Here is an 18085-nt window from a genome sequence, read left to right as displayed (position 1 = left end):
TAGAAAGGAGTCGAGACCCGTGGATCAGGACTGAGAGCCCTGCCTTAGCAAGAGACTGTGGTTTCTGTCTTCCAGTATATAGAGACAGTCTGACAAGGCCCAGAAAGACTGACAGCCACAGGCTGAGAGAGGGCCAAGAAGGTGTGGCCAGGGTTGCATCTCAGTGGGAGAATGCCCGGTACCAGTACCCTCTGTTCAGCTTCAGACCTGCTGCCGCTTCTTAGGAAAGTTCTGGAACCTCTCCTGCGGTGACTTACATGTACTCTCTTTCCCAAATACCAAAACCCTTCCAAAAAGTCTTCAGACCCTGCAACCGACAGCGCTTCTGGGCACCACCATCTACTGCACGATGCTCAAAGGTCGATGCTACATCTCTCGGCGGAAAGAGCTACATCTCAAGCCAAGAAATGAGCCTGTTGACTCTTGCCATAGCGGGGCTGCTGAGTGGCTTCTGGTGCAGAGACTTAGAAGTCTGCTCTTGCTCTTCCTGTAACCTCATAGGCAATTGCAGTCCATCCCATGGCACCACTGAGAGAACACCCACAGGCTGCATCCCCTGCCTCAGCCCCACTGTCACACTACTGCCCTCCCTGTCCACTGAGCTTAACTTTCATAAGGTAGGTCACTGGCATCCACTGAGCTTGTGCGGGTATCTGCTTTTCCAGTAAACACCCCTGGCCTTTGGTATATAAACCCTGAGCTCTCTAGGCTGCCCGAGTGGAAATTTTTAACAAGCCGTTCCTTCAGCTGCAGAGCCACACAAGATATGATTTTCTTAACGTGAGTGTTGCCACGGAAGCTAATAGATGGCCATTACCCGGCTCTGGACACAGCCTATTGCTCAGCTTGATCTCAACAGCACTAGCAAAAGGCCCACTTGCACAACATTAGCAAACAGCTGGATTTATCATGTCCGGTTCCATGAATAAGCAGATGGGCCGTTGTTGGCACAGACTCCAGGACTGCCAGCCGAGTGACTGGTGCTGCCTCTGCCCTCTCCTGCTCCTCTGAGCAAGCATCCCCTGCTCAAGGCCACCACTTGCTGTTCATAGGCAACATGCAGATGACCCATGGTGCCTCACTGTTTCTGAGACAAGGGAGAAAGGCAAGCAGGAGGAGCCAGCCCAGCTTTAGACTAAGGGAGGCGGTGTGAAGCAGGGAGTGTGAGATTTGACTTAGCTCTACCTGCTCTCAGGCACCCACTGCAGGGCTGAGAACTAGGTCAGCAGATGCAGCCAGCGACAGACTCTCATGCTAGAGGAGCAGAAGCATCCCCACACTTAGGACAGCTGGGGTTCCAGAAACTCAAAAAGAAACTATCAGGCCAAACCACCACTGCCTCTGAATAAGTACAACTGAGCAGAAGAAATCCGGAGACGGTTCCTTGGCTAGAGGAGTGATAACTCTGGGGAAACTGCCTTTAGTTCCTTCTCAGGCCTCCGTAGCCTTTAGTAGAGCAGAAAGAGCCCACAGACTCGCAGGAGCCCCCTTGTCAGCATCCTCATTTGGTATAAGACAGGTCTTACTCTGCAGCCATGGCTGACCTAAGATTCATTATGTAGACCAGGCTGACTTTCAACTCGGAGATCTACCTGCCTCTGCCTTCTGAATCCTGACTTAAAGGCGTATGCCCTCATGCCTGGCTTCGATGGTTATTTGTTTGTTGTGATGGTAAGATACCTAACAAATGCAACAGAAGGGCTTGTTTTGCTGCAGTTTTACAGTGGAGTCCATCTTGGTGGGGAAGTCTTGGTAGCTGGAACTTGAGGTGACTGGTCACGGCTCTGCAGTCAGGAAGCAGCTGAAAGAGATGCTCAGCTCAGACTCCATCATGTTAGGTCTAGAGAGTGGGGCTGCCCACGTTTAGGGTGGGTTCTTCCACCTCAGCTAACCTAGTAGATAATCCTTCACAGACTCTTGCAGAGGTTTGTTCTCCTGGTAATTCTAATCTCATCATACAGACAGGCACAATTAATCATGTCATTTGCCAGATGTGGTAGCCCACACTGTAGTGGTGAGTTGGTTAATTCTCTTTGACGCCTGGCAGGTCACACTCACGGCACCTGCCTGAGAGCTCTTCATTCTAGAATGAAAGACACACGCATACACTTACCATCTAATTTTGACATGCCTTTACTAGCTCAATGGTTGGGCACTTCTAAACCTCCCAGGGCTAGCAAACACTCCCCTCTGGTATTCTTGTGTTAACATCTTTTAACGTCTACATTTCATCTCTGCTACCCCAGAGCCCTGTCCTTTCTTTTCCTGGGCAGTTTTGCTGTCTCATGTCCCACAGCAAGCCCTTCATTTACTTTCCTTAACAAACCACCACTGTTTCAACCCTAACCTTCCTTTTATTGGATTGTTATGTGTAGCTGTGTCTGCAAATGTGTGCATGCTGTAGGAGGCTAGATGTGATCATTGGGTTCTCTGGAGCTTGAACCAAAGAACACGGTGGCTGGGAACCGAACTCGGGTCCTCTAGTACAGCAGCAGGTGCTCGTAACCACTGAGCCACCTCGTCAGGCCCCCAACATTCCTTCTAATTTTATTTAACATCTATCGTTACCATAACAGTCTCTAGATTTTTCAGACCCCTGTGTAAGATGGGGAACGTGATGACAAGAGACTGGTTTCTACTAGGTTGGGGGTTGTGGTTTCGAGAACGGAAGCCATGTCACCCTTAAGTGTTAGCATGCCCAACCAACAGCCACTGAGCTGAGAGGAAAGGTGAAATGCTTGGGGACAAAGGATGGAGAGAGGATGAGGGGAAGGAGGAGGGAAGAAGAGAAATAGGAAATGCACATAAGAGCACATAAGGAGCTGTGTCCTGGCTGCTCGTGTGGTGAAGGACCTCTGGGAAGCTGTAGCAAGGAGAAGCTTGTTCCCAACAGAAGGAAAACAAGCCCAAACAGCTGCTGCCTCCGAATGCCAGCGAAAGGATGGGCCATGAGGTGCTGAGCCCCAGGGGAGCACATCGATTCAAGCCACAGATTTCTATTTTCTAAGAGGATGGGAGTGTGCCTCACCACAGAGGGCTGGCCCTGGTCCATCAGCCTCCCCAAGGGGCCCTGTGCCTACAGAGCAGCCCCATGATCATCAGGTAATTACGGGGACCGGGAGACTAGTGCTGTCAGGCCAGTAAGCACAGTCTCTGCAGAATCAATACAATTAGAGTCTGTGCTTAGCATGGAAGGCTTCCGTGGAATTTTACCTGAAACCAAGCTGGTGTGGAAACTCGAGGGGGTTGGGGGTGAGAGGCAGAATGTAGCAAGCCAAATGCACGGCCTCTCCAGGGTCTTGGGGAACACGAAAGGGTCTTAGTGCTGCTGACTGTTCCTGAGGAAGAGAAACGGAGGTGCCTCTGGGTACAGGCAGCTCAAGGGACCACGAGAAAAGGGTTCAGGAAGTCTGGACAGAATCTGGAGCAGGGCCAGGCCAAGAACACGAAGTTGGCACCCCATAGAAGGATGGCCCTGCTTGTCCAGGCAACCGCAGCCGCTCAGTTCCCAGACAATATAAGTCCTCACGCTGTAGTGTCTGTTTCTATCTGTATCAGCCCTAAACCATCCTCCTGAATGTAGAGGCACACAGAATCCAGAAGCACCCCCACACTGCTCTTAAGGCCTTTCCCCTCCATCTCCTCAAATGTGGAGAAGGGAAAGCCTCAGTTTTGTTTATCAGCCACCAGCTACCTCCTCTGACCTTCACCTTCCTGAGAGGTCGGAGTTACCAGCATCTCTACAGAAGAAAGTAGCTAGCCTACGAGAGACCACCCTGTCCCTTGACCAAGGTCACCCAAGCTGCTTTGTGCTAGAACAGCGGAGGTCACTTCCCACACTCCAAGCACCGCACCGTGGCTCCTTCACCCGCCCTCACCCAGAACTGAATGAGGCTGGGAGATGGGACACTTCCGCTCAGACCATGGAGGCAGGAACGCTACCATCCCAGTTAGCAATTAGGCTTTCGTTTATCTCCTTGGCCCAGATTGACCTTCCACAGCATGTTGAGAAACTCGAGTTGGCTCCCAGGTCTCCAGCAAACAGAGTTTGTGTCAGAACTTGCCACTTGCCAGTTTCCCTGGGAACCTTCCCAGGAGCGAGGGCGCTGCCAGAACACCACTTCTGTGCAGCATCGGTGGCTACAACCTTGGAATTCAACCTCCAGCTTATTAAAACAACAAATTACCCATCGTGAGAACCGCAGGGCGCACTCGGATGGAAAATGGTGTCTTTTTTTTTTTTTATGAGGTGATTTAATTAGGAGCGATCTCCCCATCCGCCGAGTCGTCGGAGCGAAGCGGAGAATGAGCTGAGACGAGCAGTTGGTCTCAGCCTCCGGCTCTTCCTTACAGATGCTGCCTCTTGGAGAAGAAAGAGAGGAAACCACTTTGGGAACCAGTTCAAGCTGGGCGAGACCAGGCCCAAGGGAGATATTCTGCTGTTTTCAAAGATCTTTGGCTCTGTCATGCAGCTGTGGCGAGGTACCCTAGCACGGACCCGGCCTTCTGCTCCTTGCCCCCAGCGACCATATTCTGCATCGCGGTGATGGGGAAAACATGGATCCCAAGGGTCGCTTTGATGGAAGTGAATACATCTGAAGGATGTTTACAGGGAGGTAGAGTGGGAGAATGAACCCAGATGGGCCGAGCTTCACGGGCTGAGGCGTTTCTAAAATTGAGTCGGAAATGTGTTTTTAAAGTCTGATTTCCATGTTGGACCATTTGGTTTGGACATTCTGTTTATCCCATCACACTTTCGACATTCAGATAGATACTGTTTTAACACGTAGACAAATCTGTCAGTCTACATCACACACAGGGAAAGAAGCTGGTAAATATCGCCCCGCCCCCAAGATGTCTCTGTGGGGAGGGGCGGGGCGAGGTCAGGGGAAACAGGTCACCTTGTTTCTCAGGTGTCACTTTCTTTCCTTTTGATACAGGGTCAGGGATTTTCTCATCTCTGCTTTCCTACACTAGGATTACAAGCGTGCTCAGCTTTAAGAACAAAACACCACCGCCACCATGGGCATTACAGACTAAACTCAGGTCCTTCTGCTTGTTTGTGGGACAAGCATGTTATTGACTGAGCCATCTCCTTAACCCTGGAGTATTTTTTATTTTTTTCAGATTTTCTAGAATGATGGCGTGAGTGTCTGAATCAGTTACTGAAGTGTACCTTAGTGCTGGATCAAGGTTCTGGGCATTTTGTTTGGGAAGAACTCATGAAGAACATGAGTTTTAAATATAATTTAATTTTTGACAGATTTGGGGCTTGCTTTATGCATATTAATTTTTTTTTTTTCCCAAAGAAAACCAAAGTCACAAGTTCTTTATATTCGCTTAGGAAAAGTACCAGTAGAGACAAGGTCCTTCAAAGGAAAGCATGTCAGAATCATGCTTTTATCTGGGACATGTGAGGATGGCATGTGACTAGTTCCCAGATCCAGAGCCAAGTTCACCAGATGACAGCTCAGACTTCACATTGGGCTCACAGTCTATGGGGGGGGGGGGGTGGGAAGTGGCGGGGGGGGGGCGTCACAGAGAACGCTTTTTAAAAAGAAATTACCACACTCATTTGAGTGATGCTCTGGATACTGGAGTGTAATGCAGTTCTTCTGTGGCTCACAGTTTGATGTCTGACGTCAGGAGATACAGGATGAATCTTCCATCACTGCCCAGGGCAACCCCTATCTTATCTAAACACCCGTTACCTGCGTAATGAAAGTCTTAGGTAAAACTACAGTTTCTGTAAGTCTGTAAATACAGAAAACAGTCTGGGGCCCGAGCTCAATGGGGAGAGTGCTTGCCTAGCATTCGCAGAAACACACATGCATGTACCCACACATACACACAGAGAGACAGTCAGACATATGTGCAACAGAGACACACACTCAAGTCTAGGTATACTACATGATAGTCATAATCTGAGTTGAACTTAACAAGGTGACCTGCCTTGTCACCTCCAATGTCTCTAGGTGACAACAGCTCAAGACTTCCCTAAGATCAGCCTACTGATCCATCCAACTTCAATTTTGTTGCGGATTTCATGGAGAGGATTTATCAATCTGCGGTGACATTTCAGAAATAAATACATGAAAAGATGTATTTACACAATATTACCTTGGCACTAAAATTCTATTGTGGTCCAAGTACCTCCTGCACCATTTTCCCACCTCCCTAGGAAAGGCAGAACAGTTGAAGTTGCTCTGTTGGAAATGAACCCTGACAGACCCTGTTCACATGGAATGTTGTGTATCACTTTCCTGACTGGAAGCTCTGTCATAAACTACACTTTCTCTGCAGCTGAGCAAAGCATGAGCTTTGCCGCTGATGGCCACTGTCTAGGCCTCCGGTACAACCCAGTCCTGGCCCCAGCAGGGGCCGAAAAGCCAGGCCCATCGAATCTCCTGGCATGCATTTGTGGTAGTCCATCCAACTTGCTATACATCTTGCATGTTACGTTGCTGTATCCTGGAGCCTGCTAGCATTTGAAATAAGGATGTAGTGTAGCTTATGTCTTCATTATTTATATTGTATGTGTCTCTATGTTGTATGTCACATGTAACCATGTGTGTAACCATGTGTAACCACAGGGGCCAGTGGACAGCATTGGATCTCCTGGAGCTAGAGTTGCAAGAGGCGGTGTTGGGAACAAACACTCAGATCTGGAAACAAGGTAAGAGCTCTTACGCATTGAGCTATCTCCCCAGCCCTGACCTGAAGTCAGACACTGGACTTGAACAGGAGATCATGATATTTGTTCATGGGCACTCTCTTGTAGGCTGTGAGCAATCTGATGTTTAGGATTTAGTCAACTGTTGATTAAATTGATTTACAGTTCTCCAGTAGCAAGAACAGCACCTGGCATATGCTAGGCTCTCAACAAATGCTGTCAAAACTCAGTGAATCATTGGAGGGAAATGATATCTAAAATAATACCTAAACTGCTGGTGTTACTATATTCAGACTCTCACATTCAAATGAATTGAATGTGTGCTATCGAAGAAGCGTACTGCCAGCTGGAGGGACTGAAGTTTAAAGGACTTTTGGAGGCCACCGAGGCCTGGGATGGGCAAACTGTTTGGCATAACTAACATAGACTACTGCCTGTGTCTGAAGATGAAGCTGCATCAGCACAAGGCCATGCTCAGCTCACAATGTGTGGGTTGATGTTAAGGTTATACATGATTGGACAGGGGAGAGGTAGGCGGGGGAAAGGCTAGGAAAATGGAAGAGTGGGGAGAAAGGGAGATTCCAGGGGGAATCAAGATGGAGCTGGGGAAGAAGGATCTAGATTCAGGTGGTCTTAATTGGCGATAAGTAGATATGAATTTTATTTATTTATTTATTTATTTATTATATATAAGTACACTGTAGCTGTCTTCAGACACACCAGAAGAAGGCATCAGATTCCATTACAGATGGTTGTGAGCCACCATATGGTTGCTGGGAATTGAACTCAGAACCTCTGGAAGAGCAGTCAGTGCTCTTAACCACTGAGCCATCTCTCCATCCCCAGATATTAATATTAAGGGTTTCTATAGTTCTTTTTATCTCATATAGAAGGGCAATTTGTGGCTTTATCCATTGAATGTAAGCTTATTGTGTAGAGGGTTTGTGGATTGAGAATTTAATATATAAACCTGCTTGAAAAGCTACAGGACTTTAGAGTCATGTTTGTGCTGGGTGGTAGAGGAAAGGAACATGCCAGGGGGTTGTATCCACCTGGGGCAGGAGCGGAGCCCGTACACTCGGCTCCACAATAGAGCGGCGTCTGTGGAGTGAGACCATGAAGGGGCAGGCAATAAAAGGTTAACCATCATTTAATATTTACTGCAACAACAATGCTTTAGAATACAGCTGTGCAATGGAGTCAGAGGGAGTGGAAGACCTGTGTTAGGGTTTATATGTGACATGTGCCCCACAGGCTCACAGGTTTGGACTTGGTTCCTAGTTGGTAGCATGCTTTTGGGAGGTTCTGGAAACTTTAGGTGGCAGGGCCTAGCTGGAGGAAAGAGGTGGTTGGGGGACCAGAACCACAGGGTTGTAGCTTGGCCCCATATCCCACTTCAGCTGTCTAGTTCTGGCTGCTCCCTGTTCCCACAACCACAGCCTCAGACCCTGCTGCCATGCCTTCCCCGCTGTGATGGACCATTCTTCTGAACAGTGATCTAGAATAATTATTTTCTGACTTGTTTCCAGTGTTCTATCACACCAATGAGCAAAGTAGCTATGTGACCTGCACAGCCTCGAGATTCCACCTTCTACTGAAAAGGCTGGCCACCCTGGATCTAAAACACTCCCCTGGCACATGGAAGGGAACTGGGGTTGCGAATGGAAAATGATGTTCTGGAATCCACGCCACACACAGGACTGCACCTTATCCTTCTTCTGGCCTCTCTTTTTGAATATCACTTCACGTGTCCCCAAGACACAGGAACACACATTAAAGCAGCGATAAAGAAGAAACTGGAAGTTTCCCCAAGCCTGTTATGCTAAGGACCCATCTACATGGCTAAAGAGCTGGTGGGTGCCATCCCATTTTTCCACTTCCATAGCGGGGCCTTATTCCAAACCTCAGGTTGGCTTCCCTGCCTTCAGATATTACTGAGCATGTTGGGAGAATTTTGGCTGGAGTGCTTCAAAGTCTTCCCACAGCCTCCAGGAGAAAGCTCACCCTGAGGAGAAAGGGTAGAGCTGCACAACTGCATCTATAAGAGATGCAAGACCAAGATGTTACTTGGGCACTTGACCGAGTCCTGCAAAGGAGGCCATTGAAGGTAGAGCTCAACTGTTCCACAGGACTTGGGGCTTCAACACCACTGCCTGGAGATCTCTGTGGTTTTTACCCGTGGCTGTGCAGAACCCAGTACCAAAGTGGAAGCTTAAGGGTTCTTTGGAAAGTCAGTTGTTGGTTCTTTGGAAAGTCAGATGGTGCTGCAAACACGTGAAGGAGTGTTCTCCTGAAGCAGACACCAGTGAAAGGATGTTTCACTGAAGCAAGCACATGAAAGGGCTCGTGATGCAGGATTCTCCGCTGATGACACACGTGTATTGGTTCGCCTTACGTGTGTTGTTGAGCTCTTGGTCTCTCGTCTTTGCTGGTCTTTGCTTTGTTGAGAATGGCAAAGAACTTCTTTCTCTTGGGGTCCCTGCTGGTCCTGTTCCCTTCTGCTGACTTGTGTTGATTCAGCCGAGGCCTGGCTGTCTCTGCTGCTAGCCTGACACTACTGAACTGGAGGCTGGTGCATCTGTGAAGTGTTTGCAAGTAGATTGAGCCACCACCACTGACTCCTGTGAACTGAACTGTCCGTTTCCTGACAAAGCAGATGGGTTTTGCTCCAAAGAACAATTTCTAAATAGGTCACTTTCCCCATATCCTAATAACCTTTCTTTCCTACTACCTATGGTGGGTGGTGGGCTAGAATGGAGGTTAAAGTGTTTAAGAACTATATTTTTAAAGTTGGATTAAGGAAAAAAATTAAAGATTACACAGTACAAGCATCTGGAATGGATCAAAGATAGACAGTGGGTGATGGTGGACACCCAAGGACCATTGCGTGTAGTCATGCAAAATGCACCTAGGATGTCCTAGGACCAGCAGGAAACAAGGACACACTGGATGATCCACAGCAGCTAACGGAGAGGGCGTTTCATGTGGCTGAACTGGATTTGTGCTCTCATCTGGCTCCTGGGCTGGTTTAGCAGAGGCAGTTGCAGTTACAAATGTGAATCTTCTGGGCTAAGAATGCGGCTCAGTGGTGAACTATGTATCTGGCATGTATAAGGGTGTGTGCAGTCCCAGGTACCACAAAAGCAGGGGATTGGTGAGATTGTCAGTGGGTAGAGGTGCTTGATCTTCAGGACCCACAAGGTAGAAGAAGCCCAACTCCTGAAAATCATCCTCTGACCCACACACACTGTGGCATGCACCCACACCCCTACACACAAAGTCAATGCATGTAATAAAAGTTTTGGAATGAAACGAGCAAGTGTGGAAACCCTCGCCTGCTTCTGTCAGGACATCGATTTGGGCTCTTCCCAAGCATTCCCTCTGAAGCAAAGGGTAAAGCCTCTAAAACTCCACCAGTGAGTCTACTGATCCTGGTTCAATAGGGCAGGGCATATTCACAGGCAATAAGTCGTTCCCTGGCTGTCAGATACACTCACCTGTAAACAGTGGCAGATGGGATTGACACAGCCAACCTAGACTTGAGTAGGCTCCAGAGAAGGGCTTCTCACTGGCGAAGGGAAACAAAGATATCAAACTCATGCCTAACAGCTTGACTCCTTCTGTAACGGGAAATGCTGGCTTAGACTGTGGGAGCAAAGACCCCGAGAGATGTAGAGCTAAACACGTTGCCTGCCTGATGTCTCTTGAGGCATGAATGAGGTCAGGGGCAAGAGAAGCAGTGGAGGGTAGAGTCACATTTTTGGGGTGCATCATGTCTGAAAAGCCCTTTTCCTGGGCTTATGTGTGCTGACTTCTTCCTGCTTTGCTTCCTTTTTAAGTTCTGAGGTCATATCTCACTGTGCAGTTCAACCTGGCCTTGAATTCTGGATCCCCCTGCCTCTGCTTCCTGAGCTAGGATGAAAGGCACACCACTAAACCCAGAATTGGTGACCTTGTTTAGAAGCAAATATCTTACCAAGAATGAAGGTGTAAGAGAGTAAAAACCACTCAAAACGTAAAAATAAAGACAAAGGCATTGTCTATGTCTTTGAACGTCCACACCATCTGGAATCCAACAAGCCCACGTGAGGCAGCCATGGTGGGGCAGGAGCTAAGTTAAGCTTCCTAAACACGAAGGAGTGACTAAGACCTGAATTCTGTACCGGCAGACATTAACCCGAGAAAACTGCTACACGGAAGACTCCTCAGTCAGATGCAATGATCATACTTGTGCCAATGATCCTGAGGCTGAGGAAGGACACTCACTTCAAGTTTGAAGCCAGCTTAGGCTACACAGTGAGTTACAAGCCTTCCTAAAACCAGACTGAGGTTCTGTCTGAAAGTGATTTGTTTGGGAAACTGAAAACGAATTCTGTCAAATAGAAAACATGATCCCAGAGGACCTGATCATAGCACTGTTGGATCCTTACCCGGGGCATTTGTTACTTTCTTGTCGATGTGACAAAAGACCATAACCAAAAGAGGAGAAAAGGGCTATTCTGGCTTATAGTAAGTTCCGGAGAGATGAGAGTTCATCGTGGAGGGCGGAATGGAGCAGGACACATTTCATGTATGCTCAAGAAGCAAAGAGAGTGAGAACAGGAAGAGGGCAAGGCTATCAAAACCTCAAGGCCTGCCTCCAGTGTGTCTTCAGAGAAATCTCTGATTCCTAGAGGTTCCACAACGTCCTCAAATACAGGAGCCAATGGAGGTTGCTGCTCCTCAGCTCCTCATGGGGTCCGCACATGTAGCACACCGTCTGCATCTTTACTTTCTGCATTCGTCTTCCCCTTTGATCTCTCCCTGTCCTGCGCTATAGACAATGAGTCAGGTGAGCCGTTGCCTACATCTCTGTATGACAATCCTTTCCTTAAGACAGGGTTTCTCTGAGCATCTCTAGCTGTCCTGAAACTCAGTCTGGAAGCCAGGCTGGTTTTGAACTTACAGAGATCTGCCCACCTCTGCTTCCCCAGTGCTGGGATTGAGTGGGCCACCACCATCAGAGAATCCTACTTTGGCAGGTGTATAGCCTTCCTCTTCTGCTATGGGCCTCCAGCTTTAACAACCAAACACGGTGCGTAATAGTGAAAGCTTGTCTGGCTTTCATTTCTTAAGTCTTCGGAGCCAGGAGTAGTGGCCACATCTTTAGTGGCCAGCCTTGTCTACATAGAGCGCTCCAGGACAGTCAGGGTTATAGAGAGAAACCCTGTCTCATAAATAAGCAAACAGAAAGAACACTGAGATGTTTCAGTGGGTAAAGGAACTTGTTGTCACCCTACAAATGAGCTTGGTCCCTGGAACATTCCTACTAGCTGTCCTCTGACCTCCATACGCTCCTTGTTTCCCTTACACACAGACACATACACACATACACACACACACACACACAGACATATACACACATACACACACAGACATACCCATACACATATACACACACAAACATACCCATACACATACACACATACACAAACATACACATACACACATACACACACAGACATACACACATACATATACAAACATACACACACATACACACACAGACATACACACACACAGAGAGACATACACACACATACACACATACACAAACATACATATACACACACAGACATACACACACAGACATACACACACATGCACAAACACACACACATACATACATAGAACACACACACACACACACACACACACTACTAAATATAACTTAAAACCTTAGAAAAACAAAACAAAGTTCTTTTCTTGTCTACATCTGTTTTGCCCCTTCTGGCCCCAGTATTGCTTCGGTCACTCTGTTCATTACAGGAAAGACTGCAGCCATTGTCTCTAAGTAATTGACTGTCCTTGTGACGGGTTATACCATGCGAATTTTCTAATGGCTGTCTGCTGCGCTCCACGTGGGCCATGAAGCCATCTTGAGTTCTGAGTTAATCTGATTTTATCCTAGAACCTATTAATGAGTCGTAGGGCAAGTCGACGAAGGCAGCCGTAACAAGCCCCAGCCCTCTCGGCTTCCACCCAAAGCACTTGTCAAGGAGACTGATTTTCCCTCCAGAATCTTGTTCAGCATGGCTGACCATCATGCATCTGGCACTGCTGCCCCAGAAGACTGTCTGTCATTTCAGAACTGATGCTGGCCCTCTTGATAAATCACCCTACAAGTCGGGTAGGTAGAACGGGAACTCGGAAACTATCCCCACACGTTGGCTCAGTTCCTCCTCAGGACCTCGGCTTTAAGTCAGGGCTGGAGGTCCTGGTCCTGCGTCTCTAGGGCTTTATACAAGCCTGTCCCTGTGCAGTGTGGAAGCAAATCAGGCACACAAAATCACCTGTCTTTCCGGAATGCAAATAAAAACAGAGATGAGATGTACTGCTCCTCCCTCTGCTCCGCCCCTGAGAGGGGGGCGACCAACAACTCAAGTGTTGGTTGGTGGACATAGGTGATGTTCAGAGAGCTGGCAAGCTGGCTGGGAAAATGGCCTACTAAGTTCCTTAACGGCTGAGTTGAGAGCTAATCCATGACAAACCCCAGGTAGTAACCACGGTAGTAATCCCAGGCATAGGCATGAAAGAATAGAAGTGTATATTGCACATGTTAACACACTTGCACATGCAAACATACACATGCAAACACACTTTCCCCTGGAAGTGTACAGCAGCACTGTTCACAACCCAAAGGAGGAACAATCCAACAGCTACCAACTGGCCAACAGAGGAAGAAGTGTGTTATGTATCAACTGGAATTCCAACTAGCCACCAAGACAGAGGCATGGTTGCAAGCTCTAACCTGGGAGATCTTTCCTTATGCCACATGGAAGAAGCCTGTCGGAGAGACAGTAGGTCACATCGTCCTAGTCCTACAGACCCAGAATAGGAAAATCAGCTGGTCAGTGACTGCTTAGGGTGTTTGCAGGATGAGGTAAGTAGCTAGAGACAGGGGTTCTTTATATTATCATAGTGTGTGTGTGTGTGTGTGTGTGTGTGTGTGCGTACACTAAATGCACGTGTGTGGGTGCACACATGCTGCTGGGCAGCCAGCTCTGCTTCCATCATGGAATCTGGGGAATTTGCATTTATCCTCTGAGTCATTTTGTCAGTCCTGAGGATGCTTTCTGTAGTGACAAACATATAACACTACTGTGCTGATGTTTCTACAAACAAACAAAGAACACCACCACCACCAACAAAAACCACTTGTTATATGGAGTTTTTTTCTTGTTTGTTTATTTATTTACTTACTTTTAGACAAGGTCTTGCTATGAAACTCTGGCTAGCCTGGCATTCTCTTTGTAGCCCAAGGTGGCCTTAAGTCTATAGTGATTCTCCTGCTTTAGTCTCTCCTGAGTAGTGGTCACAGGCATATACCACCGTAATGGTTTGAATATGCTTGGCCCAGGGAGTGTCACTATTAGGAGGTGTGGCCTTGTTGGAGTAGGTGTAGCCCTGTTGGAGAAAGTGTGTTATTGTGGGTGTGGGCTTTAAGACCCTCATTCTATAGCATCTTGGAAGCCACTGTTCTCTTTTGCCTTTGGAACAAGATGTAGAGCTCTCAGCTCCTCCTGCACCATGCCTGCGTGGACACTGCCATGTTCCTGCCTTGATGATAATGGACTGAACCTCTGAACCTATAAGCCAGCCCCAATTAAGTGTTGTCCTTATAAGAGTTGCTTTGGTCATGGTGTCTGTTCACAGGAGTGAAACCCTAACTATGACACATACTATGCTTAGTTTGCACACTTTTAACAACTGATTGATTTAACAGTGCTAAGGCTTGAACCCAGGACCTTGCTTGTGTTGTGAGGATACCACTGAACCACATCTCTAGCCTGGTTAACCCTTTGAATGGGTGAGTTAGAACTCTATGGCTTGGTGTCTTACTTAGGGTTTTATTGTTGTGAACAGACACCATGACCAAGGTAACCCTTATAAAAACAGTATTTAATTGGGGCTGGCTTACAGAATCAGAGGTTCCTTCCGTCCACTGTCATCAAGGCAGGAACATGGCAACACCCAGGCAGGTATGGTGCAGGAGGGGCTGAGGACTCTACATCTTCATCTGAAGGCTGCTAGCAGAATACTGGCTTCTAGGCTACACCCACAGTGACACACTTACTCCAAGAAGCCCACACATCCAAGTAGTGCCACTCCCTGGGCCAAGCATATACAAACCATCACACAGAGGAACTTTATTTCACTGAATCTGTTTTTCTAAAGACAAGGGACACATATTAATACTGTAACTAAGCCCAACACACAGAGAAGGTCAGAGCCCTGAGAGAAAACAGCTGGTACACTGAAGTGAGCTATTATAGAGATTAATGAAGGTCTATTCATAAAGATGTGGGCAAGCTATTGGAGCCCAACCAGGGAAGGCGTAGGGTCCTGTGAGCAAAGGGGAGGGAGTCCAGACAGAGCCGCACACAGGGCTGCTTTCCAGGGAAAGAAGCTACTGCTCACAGCAGTCAGGCAGAAGCCCTTGCAACTCACAACCTCCATCTGTGAAGACCCCACCTGAGCGAAGCCTGAAGACACACAAGTCAGCCTTGGAGGCAGGGCACAGAACAGTTATGACAATCATGGCCACTGACTTAGTTTCCTTTGTTTTGTCCCCTCCGGCCAATCCCACTGTAGGGCCAGGCTCAGGCATTATAAGGTCTAATAAGGAATTTGACTTTAGCTAGCCAGGTATGGTGGCTCACACATTAAATCCCAGCACTTGGAAGGCTGAGGCAGGAGGGTTGCTGTGAATTTAAGGCCAGTCTGAGATACAGAAATTCTGTATCAAACAAATGAAACTGCTTCTGACAAAGCTTGAGTATTTTCCTGGAGCAAAATACTTGCAGGCTTCTGCAGAGATGCCCCGTGCTTCCTTCCAGAGAAGCTGGAGAAAGGACTACTACAGAACCTTCCTCCATCTGCTTAGAATGTAGGTGGGAGAGGGGAGATGGGCATTTGGACAAATGCTGTAGAACCTTAGCTCTGCAGAGCATATAGAGAAAATACCAAAAGCCCACACTGGTAGGAGGCAAAATCTCCATTTCCTGTCTTGGTAGCATTTGCTGCTCCAGGGTCATTTCTCCTGGAAGTGTGGTTTCTCAGCAGCCTTTTCAAGTCCAGATTTGCATTTGGACCACAGTCTGGAAATGCCTGCTTGTTCTACAGTAGAATTCTAACCCCCCAATGTAACTGCTTAGAATTACTATCTTTAGGCGGTCTTCAAAAGGCAACGAAAGTAAAATGAGGCATCACCATAGACCTCTATGTTCATAAGGCAAGCTCAGGACACATACACAGATGGGCAACTGTGGAAGGATGAACATGGTCATCTACGAGCCAAAATCATCCTTAGAGGAAAGCCTAGACCTCCTAAGGTTGCAGTGGAAGGTTCTGGCTGTAGAATCTGCCCAGCCTGCACTCTGACTTATGGCAGCCCCATTGGAGGCAAAGAACCATTTGATGTCTCCTGCCTTTACAGCAATTGGTTCTGCAGTACCTCTTCCTCCTGGCTGGCAGAAAATATGTCAATTCTAATTGGAATCCTCTTCCAGATCTGTGGAGACTCTAGGAATGTATCTGATCTTGTCTGTGGTCATTGGCCTCTGATGACTCATCACCTGGGTGGTCACCGTCACCACTTTCCTGCTGTGTCCTGGTCTGGACCGAGTCTCCAAATCTCAGTGAATCCTCAATTCCACCCGGCCCTCAAGGCAGCATCCTCTGAACAGAGCTTTCTTGGCAAGAGGAAGAACCAGTTAGTTACGTTTTGGAAATGCGATGTCTTACCGAAGTAAAATGCAGGAGATCATATCACAGCATACATGCTGCTTGCTTTGATGCAGTTAAGACAGATTTCTAAGGCAGTGCAGCTGGATTCTACCACTTCAGGAGCTGGGAACTACTTTGTGTTTTCTGTGAGTCAGATGAGGCTGCTGGGTTCTTGCTTTCCTAACCCCTGGAGTTAAGTGAGGAAGCCTGATTTAGTCTTCACCTCAGGTGTCCTAACAGGGAACCAAACTGGGGCTGGGATAATGATGCACAGGTGTGACAACCACCCCCTCACCTGCTGTGGCTGAAGGTTGTCATGGAAACAAAACCCTTCATTGCACGGTGTAGGTAGCCACCTTCTGGGACCTGTGTTCAGATCCATGAACAGCCTCTTACTAAAAAGCCAGGATAAGCTTCTTACAGGTGCTGATGGCTTTCTAGGACATGACCAGGCAACTTCCTACATCTCTGCTGGCCTTCATGTGGAAAAAAAAAGCCTGTAGAAACTCAGCCTCTTGCTTAAGATTCATTCCTCTTTTGCCTGAAAACCAAATACTGCTGGCCAGTAAACCTAGGCACACACACACACACCATGCAGGAATGATTCATTGTGCTTGTTAAGTTTTTCCAAAAGGTGGCAAGCCAGCTGGCAGTTTCCAGAGATATGCACAGACGGTGCTCACACAAAGTCTGGACATCAAGAGCCAGAACACCCAGCGGCTATTTAGGTGATGTCAGCCTTTTCTTTGGTATATCTGGGGAGCTCTTGAGGGAAGACAATGCAGCAGGGAGGACCTGCTTATGTGTCCAACTCAGGTGGACACTAGGAAAGTCTGAAGCAGTGCTATAGAGATGGGGGAATTATGGCATGGCCACAGAGACTCTCTCCAAGGGGACTTGAGAGATGCTCAGAATTCAGGAGGATCCTAGAAACTAGGATCTAGTTTCTCACTTTGATGCATCTGCTCCCATCATTTATGCCCCGCCCACCCACTGCTGAGGTTTTTTGAGACAGGGTCTTGTTAAACGGTCCTGGCTTGCTTAGAATTAGCTATGTGTGTACAGAACTTTCAAGGCTTCTGTGTGAATGCACACAGTGATTGCAGGTGCTCCCAGGAGCCAGAAGAGGGCGTCAGAGCAGGTCAGTCTCTCAACCGGTCTGGCCTCCTGCCCCAGGCACCTTTTTGGTTTAATTTTTTATTTTGGTTTTGAGTTTGAGCATGGTTTAATCTTCAAAAAGACTAAGAGTAACAGCTAACTCTTCAGAAAGTCTTGAAGGAAGTCAGAATAATTACCTTGGAGAAAAGAGGCTCACTGGACAGAACAGCTATTTTTAAACCATGGAGGGTTGTTGAGAGGATGGGGGATCTTTGTGCAGCTTTGGAAAGAGGACAAGGACCAGGGAGCCTTGTGGAGTAGGGGTTTACCTGCCCTGTCCTCAGCATCTCCATGCAGCAGTGAGGACTGAAAAACCCAGGCAGACAGAGGCACTGGAGGTCCCTAGAGCCACTGCTCAGTGACGGCCCAGACACTGACTTACGGATTCTGACTTATTGACCAACTTTTCTTTTACATACACAGGGAGACAGAAAACTGATGAAGCATGTCCATCACAGGACAGACCCAACGCAGACCTTCGCATAA

The sequence above is a fragment of the Micromys minutus genome (assembly GCF_963924665.1).
Source record: "Micromys minutus genome assembly, chromosome: 1".
NCBI classification, from domain to species: Eukaryota; Metazoa; Chordata; class Mammalia; order Rodentia; family Muridae; genus Micromys; species Micromys minutus.
The sequence above is the reverse complement of the archived record's forward strand: the minus strand, read 5'-3'. Positions refer to the sequence as shown.